An 8,686-nucleotide genomic window follows, 5' to 3' on the forward strand; every position below is an offset into this window, starting at 1 on the left:
TGTTAACTATTCCAAGAACAAAGTGAAGGATTTCTTATGGGAGGTTTCACTTTTTCCATCCTCATTTTACACTTTGTCCCCTTATATTTTACATGCATTTTACAAGGGAAGAAACTGAGTGAACTATATAAATATATCTAAAGCTCTATAAATAAATACAATGCAAGCCATGTCTTGTTAGCTAATCCTCAGCCTGGCAGAGTCTCTAATGAACCTCCAGAACAGACATTTAGCTCTCAGCTTTCAAACTCGAGATATTTCTTAAAGTACATCACACATGGATCATTACTCCACCAATATCAGAACCTACTTATTAAATCCTCCAGTGAAGGGATGTTTGCACTTAGATATCTTAAAAGGTAACTGGGCTGTTTGTACAGCAAGTTTTTAACTGCAGAGGCCTCCAATTGCCAATGTTTATAGACATGGGTGTTTGATGTGACTTCCAGCATGCTTTCTAGTGCTAACATTTTGCAGTGTAAGCTGAATTCTTAACTACTTTATTGTTCCCTAAGTTGAAGGTAGTTTTTGGACTATGCTAAAATCTAACAATTTTTCTCCAGATAAATTGGGGAATGCTGATGGGTTGAGCTTCTGATATTAACCAAAAAAAGTGGACTGGTGCTTAATCAGATGAATGCCCCCATAACCTAGCAATTCACAGCTGATGGTAGCTTTAAGGTTGTTGTATCCTGGAAGAGACAGGATTCTAGCTTCCTATGGAGACATAACTCTTTGCAATATAAATGGCAGTGGGCAACTGTTTTCAACAAACTATTGACTCTTAGAGTAGGATGTTTACATTCATTTCCCTAGGAAGGGAGAGGGATAGAGAGTTAAGAAACATTGATGAGAGAGAAACAATGACCAGCTGCCTCCTGCACACTCCCTACTGGGTATGGGCCAGCAATCAAGGTACATGCTCTTGTCCGAAATCGAACCTAGAACCCTTGAGTCCGCAGGCCAATGCTCTATCCACTGAGCCAAACCGGTTAGGGCTAATTCACTTGATTTTTAAATTAAATTTATTGGGGTGACATTTGTTAATAGGATCATATAGGTTTCAAGTGTACATTTCTGATGCATGATCTGTATGTTGCATTGTGTGCCCAACACCCAAAGTCAAATCTTCTGTCACCATATATCGGGCCCCCTTCACCCTTCACTGCCTCCACTCCCTTCCCTCTGGTAACCACCTCACTGTTGTCTGTGTATATGAGTTTCAGTTTTATAGCCCACATGAGTGAGATCATATGGTTCTTAGCTTTTTCTGACTGACTTATTTCCCTTAGTATAATATTTTCAAGGTCCATCCATGTTGTCGCAATTGGCGGTTCAAAAGAAATTCACATTAGGCTTCTTTTTTTTCAGATGTATTTAAAAATCACATATAGCTTTCTCTATCCCTTCAGAAATGCAAAAAGAAGAGGAGAGAGGGTGGGATAAATATAATTACCTATTTTCAGTTAGCCGTTTTGGGAATCAAGGGTCTGTAATAATGTATTATTGTGTGGAAAAGTCACATAAGTGATAATCATTTTATTATGTGCCATGAGACAGCAGAATTCATATTTATTAGACTTATTTAATTCCATGTCTCACACAGTGCCTCTTCACAAGCATCCATAATACATTGTCACATAGAATAAAAACCACACGGCGCCTGAATACAGTCCGTGCACAGAGCATAGAGCACTCTTTATGAATTTCTGTTCTCTTGTGAAACCCTTCAGGGATTTCTCTTTCCATTAGAGATGTGGTTTTAACTAGCTTAGGTTTTTCAACTCAGCAAGAAGTTGGTGGTCGCTCTCTCTCTTGTCTCCATAATTAAGTAACTATGAAGTAAGGTTTATTCAAGCTAAACTAAAATGATTCTCATTTGGCAAGAGATCAGGTCTAATAAAATAACATAGACCATTTTAGTACCATATGCACTAAGGAAAAGTTGATATTTCCCCCACATGTGAACTCTGAACCTATCATTTATTATTGCTTTAAATAAATGCCATATGCATGTTCAGGATAATGACATTCCACATCAGTCCCAGTCTATCGTGTGGTCAGCAGGGAATCTGTAAGCTTCCTTATCCCAGGAATGACTTATTTTCCGGTCATGAGCAAGAGTAAGTCTCATGTCTCGGGACGTGTTAAACTACCACTGACCATTCACCTTAAGAAATGCTTGTTGCTTCATGTAGCTTGAGATGACAGGAAACAAACTCTAAAGGGTATATGGTCGGCTCTGACAGCCACTTCTAGTTCTTCCTCCCTAGACGACTGGTGATAGCTTCCTTTTAATAGCCACGGGGAGATAATCTAGAACATCCTTTCTCCCGACAAGGTCTATCGCAGGAAAAAAAGCAACTCACAGAATATCGGGTTGTTGGTAAACCTAAGTGAATGTACTAAGAGAAGTTTTAGGAGTGCCGCATGTGTACGGGAAATACCAGGGAGAACCCTTGGTAACGTATACGATTGTCTCACCACCATGCTGTACACCTGAAACAAACACAAAATAATATTGAATGTAAACTGTACTTGAAAAATAACTGCTTAACGAAAAGAAATGTTGTAGGAGAAATCACAGACTCAGCTTAAATGTAGAGAAAAGGGAAGTAGGTGAAACCCAGAGACTTTTAGTTTCAAATGGCTTTTTTAAATATATAATGAGGAGTCATAATTCATTGGTTCATGGTGACTACAAAGTTATCCTTTCTTGATGCAGATATTCCAATGTGTGTGTGTGTGTGCGTGTGTGTGTGTGTAGACATATGCATATAGGAATGAATATATGTATGCACTGAATATTCTTTGTAGATTATTACTATAACTAGAGGCCCGGTGCATGAAATTCATGCACAGGATTTGCCTGCTGGGGGGAGGGACCAGGGAAGGTATGCTGGCCGTGGGAGGTTGGCTGTGGGAGCGCACTGGCCATCAGGGGGCAGCTCCTGCATTGAGTATCTGCCTCCTGGTGGTCAGTGTGCATCATACTGACTGGTCGACCAGTCGTCCTGGTCATTTGGTCATAAGGCCGCTTAGGCTTTTATATATATAGATTTTTCACAACAAGTAAAAAATAAACAAACAAGAAAAACTTTATGGGTGCACACCAGACATAAACACACACATACAAACACACACACACACACACACACACACACATATAGACCTACCTTGGTTAGATAATAACTGCACATGCATTAAAGAATGAACTTTCTGCTGTTCTATGTGGGAAAAACTAGGTAACCATCACCTCTAGCCAAAATATGTCTGGGCATGAAACATGTAGAGCATAGTTATTATTTAGATCAGTTTTGGAGTTCAGCTTAACAGTTCCAGTCCAGTTCACAGCATATCAGCTTGCAACTGTTGAAAATAACTTTTTCTAATTCTTAGTATTCTAATGTGTAATGTACTAACATTATAGAGTGGTCATGAGTATTTGGTATCTGAAACAGAATAAATATACAATACTAGAGGCCCTGCGCACGATATTCGTGCACTCGGGTGTTGGGGGGGGAGGGTCCCTCAGCCCAGCCTGTGCCCTTTAGCAGTCTGGAAGCCCTTGGAGGATGCCCGCTCCCCAGGCCTAAGCTGCAGTCAGACATCCTTAGTGCTGCCACAGAGGTGGGAGAGGCTCCCGCCACCTCCACTGCACTCGCAGCCATCAACCCAGCTTGTGGCTGAGCAGCACTCCTCCTTTGGGAGCGCACTGACCAACAGAGTGCAGCTCCTGCTTTGAGCATCTGCCCCCTGGTGGTCTGTGCACATCATAGCGACCGGTCATTTCGCCATTCAGTCTATTTGCATATTACCCTTTTATTATAAGGGATGATAATGATGATGAAGATCTCTTCATCCTTTAACAAGTTTACTATTAGCTTGGAATTTCTCCTTAAATATGGGTTTTTTATTAATCTATTCACTCATTCTAAGAATAGTTATCCATCCCCCCTCATTTCCCTGCATTGTGCTAGCCCTGAGAATACAATGGTAGTCAAAACAGACAAACTCCTTTACCTAGGGGGCTTGCAAAGTAGTGGGAGAAACACAATCATTATGTAAACATCTGACTATAAATTATGATACTTGGCAAAAAAGAATGAAATGCTAAGATAATATTTAAGAGGAAGAGCTAGTCTAACCTGAGATACACTAACAAATACAGGACATCTCATGAAATATTTAGGACATAATTCTACTAAAAAATGTCTGAACTAACAAAGGAATGTAAGTAAGCAATTTCTCATGAGCCAGTTTATGGAGAGAAAAATAAATCTGTTGTTAGAAACACATGAAGCGGAGATATCCTACTGGGACTGAATGAGGCCAAGAAGACGTTGCAGCGAAGTGATTCTACATATCATGTCAGTGTTAATTCTTTCCACTTTTGTAGAGCAGAGCAATAGAATGCATTCAGTGATCCCAAATTAATGTGATCAGTCAAACATCACATTCTGATAAGTACCTAGTTGTGAATATGCAGGACCATGATTTAGAATCTCATTTTGAGACAAATAGGTCTTTGGGTGAAAGGGAGATAATTAAATTAATATGTTTTGAGATATATGCAAATTTAAAATATAAGTCTTTTAAAAAAACATGTAAGTGAGTTTATTAAACATGCAATCATATAGTTTTGCTTAAAAACACACTGATTGCCTCTCACACAGGGCAAAATCTCTAGACTTTGTCATGGGGGATATAAACCAGTAACTACCCAGTCTTGATCGATTTCATTAACTTCAGGCCAATCATTTCTCTTTGTTTTAAAGTCAGCACTTCTTAAAATTCCTCTAGTGTACGGACCCTTACGAGAATCTGAGAAAACATATGGATCTGTTCCCCAGGGCATGCCTGCTTATCCAGACTTAGCTCTAATGCAATATTTACAATGAAGCTGTAACCAGCTCCCACAGGCCGAATTCACGCTCCCAACTTAACAAGCACATGCATTGGATTGCAGGAGAATGTACTAGTAATTAGACTTACAGTGGTCCTCATGACTTTTGAGTTCTCAGAGTCAGGGTTTTTGTCATATCTTTAAATTCTAAGTTTCTACCATAGAGTTTGATGCAGAGTAGTCACTTAAAAATTGCTTGCTAAAGCAAAAAATGACCCCTGTTGGCTTTACTTCCATTGTTTTAAAACCTTAAATTAAAAAACAAAATGAAGGTGAATGGAGAGAATAGATGACCACTCATGGTACACAGATCCAAACAAACTGACAGACAAAATGCTTCCAGAGACATAGAAGCATGCAGCGGACTGGAGAATCTCAGAGGGAAGGGGTAGAGGGCAGGGAAGAGATCAACCAAAGACCTTATATGCATGTATGCATACTCCATGGACACAGTAGGGTGAAGGGCTGAGGAGGGGATGGGATGAGATGGGGTGGGATGGGAGTGGATGGGATGCGAGTGGACAGGAGGGGGGTCATTGGGGAAAAGGGGCAGACATCTGTAATACTTTCAACGATAAAGATAAATTTTTAAAAATATTTTAAACAGTGAGTAAAATATGAATACTAGTACATCACACACAGTCACACACACCTTTGTATCCATGTATTTATCTATGTTTCTGTCTAGCTATGTATCTACCTATCTATCTATCGGTAATGATTTTCCCAAATTTCAAAGGCAAACACAAATGATTAATATTATTTTAATCACATCCCCCTCTTTGGGTGCATTTGGCTTCATGAGGAAAGCCTGACTACTGGCTAGGGTTCAGTCTTTCTTGTGTGATATCAAGTATTTTAATTGATAGAGCTGTAGTGTAGATATAAAATAGGGATGATGGTGACGATTCTTGTGGCAGGCTGAAATTCGCTGTGCTAGAGTATACACAGTATTTCTTTAACCCACTTGTTTTCCTTTCACATACTGAAGCCAGTGAGGCCTTATTAACAGACTAATGGAGAGGAGCGGAGAGGGGAATAGTGGAGAGGGGGAGAATAGAGAATTTTCCAGAGTGTCCAGCCTACTGGAAACTCAAAAGGGTCGGAGGTGTCAAAATACATCTACTCCCTGCAGCACTGATAAGAAGGGTTTACTGTTGGCTAACAAGAAGGTCGAGAGTCCATCTCAGTACCCTAGAGCAGCGATTTTCAACCATTGTGCCACCAGAATTTTTAAAACATGCAACACCTGACTATTTAGCCAGGGGCACTGACCTCTTTTCCCTTAGACTGTCAAATAAAAAAATCGAAACAGCCAAAACAATAGCCATCTGGTGTGAATAGATCAAAATTATGCCTATTTTTTTCACATGGGCAAAAAATAATATTTTTTGTGTACCATAGAATTTTAGTAATTAGTTTATTTGTGCCATGAGTTGATAAAGGTTAGAAATCGTTGCCCTAGAAGTAGGGACATAGAGGTTTCCGTGACCCACTGGGGATGTTTATATCAGTCTTCTTGCTGGAGGAACTCACCAATTATGTGAAAATGCAAACTGATCTCCTTACTTGACTTCGAAGAATACCTCTCGTGAAAATAAAACTGTCCAGAGCCACGATTCAAACATCACACAAGACTAAAATGTAGAAAGGACTTTTTTTTTCTCCTGAGGAGGCAGAGGCAAATTAAAATATTTTAACAAATTATTTAAAATATTTTACCAAATTAAAATATTATATTTTTGAAGAAGCAATACAGAAATGACAATGAAAAAGTTTTCTCAGTTAATGAAGTGCTACTTTAGAAAATCTGGATTCAAGCAGTGTACTGGATGAGTTTATACACCCTAACATACACAGAGATCACACATGCTCTGTATTATGAACACAGGCACACTGCATATACACCCAGGAGGAGGCCCATTAACTAGTATCTATGGTTGAGAGTGGCAAAATCATGAACCATTTGTCATTTTTCCCTCTGACCCCAATTGCAAAATTCTGCCTTCCCTATTTTCCACAATGAAAATGAAATACTTGTAACATAAATATGTACCTCTTTCCATAGAAGACTCCATAGCTTTCTACAACATATGGAAAATCCAAAAGGATTATGATGTTTAAGGAAATGTGTTACATGTGTAAAGATACCCTTCATGATGGATAGCAGTGCTCATTTGGGAGAGAGTTATATACAGAATCAGTTATATTGATCCCTAGTCTAGCTATGTTCTGGTCCATGTTTGGTTATGAAATTCTTTGCCAAGAATTATAACCTCCTTTTTCTTCATCATATACTTAGTTTAGATGAATAGTAAACATTTTTCATTCCCTTGGACAATCCAGCAGTTGGGCCCCTTTCCATGTTTGGGGAATCCTTCTGTTATAAAACTTCGTGAATGGAAGAGACTGCATTGATCTCAGCTTCTTGGCACTCAGGTTTGGCCAATCGTAAGTGTCCATGCTCATAAGGGTTTTGGTGGTAGGTGGAAGCAGCCTGGTGGAACAGACCAGAGGCAGGTGTCCAGTGAAGTGGTTGATGACAGAATGGTGGTCTCCTGCTTTTGTGGCATAGTTTTGCATGATACCTGGTTCTGGTTGATACCTGGCCTCCATTCCTCTGTCCATGTGTAAAGCTTGCCCCTGAAGCTCGCCTCTCAACTTGGTAATGGACCAGCTATCACGTTTATTGATTTGATTCCTAAATCAGCTAAGGTTGGTTTCTGTCACTCATACTTAAAAAGTCTTGACTGATACAGAGTGTGAAGAAATCATCCTAGAGCAGTGGTTCTCAACCTTCCTAATGCCGTGACCCTTTAATACAGTTCCTCATGTTGCGGTGATCCCCAATTTCATCGTTACAAATTGAACATAATTAAAGCATAGTGATTAATCACAAAACAATATGTAATTATATATGTGTTTTCTGATGGTCTTAGGCAACCCCTGTGAAAGGGTCATTCGACCCCCAAAGGGGTCGCGACCCACAGGTTGAGAACCGCTGTCCTAGGGGGAAAAGAGTAAAAGAACTTCCTGGAATATATCCTTCATTATTTTGAAGTTTGGGGTAGAAATGTGAAGATCCGAGAGCACAAGTAGTATTTTATGTCATTTTCCCAGTTAGATGCTGTGCCTTTGGAAAAGAAAGGAGGATATTGAATGTAGACATGCCGAGCACACAGATGGTATTGAGAAACAGAATGTGGTGTACTGGAACATAGTTTATGATATTTTAACCACAGTTTTCACAGTTTTGGGGCAAATAGATGGTGCACTTCTCACCAGTGCTGATAGGAATGTTTTCATGTCATTGTTCAAAACTGTGAGGAATTTTCCCAGGTGGTGTGGCTCAGTGGTTGAGTGGTCATGGTTTGATTCTCTGTCAACACGCATGTCCGTGTTGTGGTCTTGATCTCCAGTAGGAGGAGTGCAGGAGGCCACCAATCGATGATTCTCATCAGATGTTTCCATCGCTCTTTCCATCTCTCTTACTTTCTCTAAAAGCAATATATATGTGTGTGTGTGTGTGTGTGTATATATATATATATATGAAAATTTCTTTAAAAATAAAATAAAATGTGAGGTATCTAAAGTTAACAACTGGATAAAAAATACCCTAGTCAAATAGTGTGTTTATTATAAAAGACAGCATACATTAGCATACACTAAAATATGCATTTAGTGTTTTCTATTTGTCAGGCTGTATGTTATTGGAAAGACAAAAACATGAGCAATCTCTGCTCTGTATAAATGTCTTCTTTGTACTCTCTTAGTTACTCT

The sequence above is a fragment of the Myotis nattereri genome, assembly GCF_964212035.1.
Source record: "Myotis nattereri genome assembly, chromosome: 16".
NCBI lineage: Eukaryota > Metazoa > Chordata > Mammalia > Chiroptera > Vespertilionidae > Myotis > Myotis nattereri.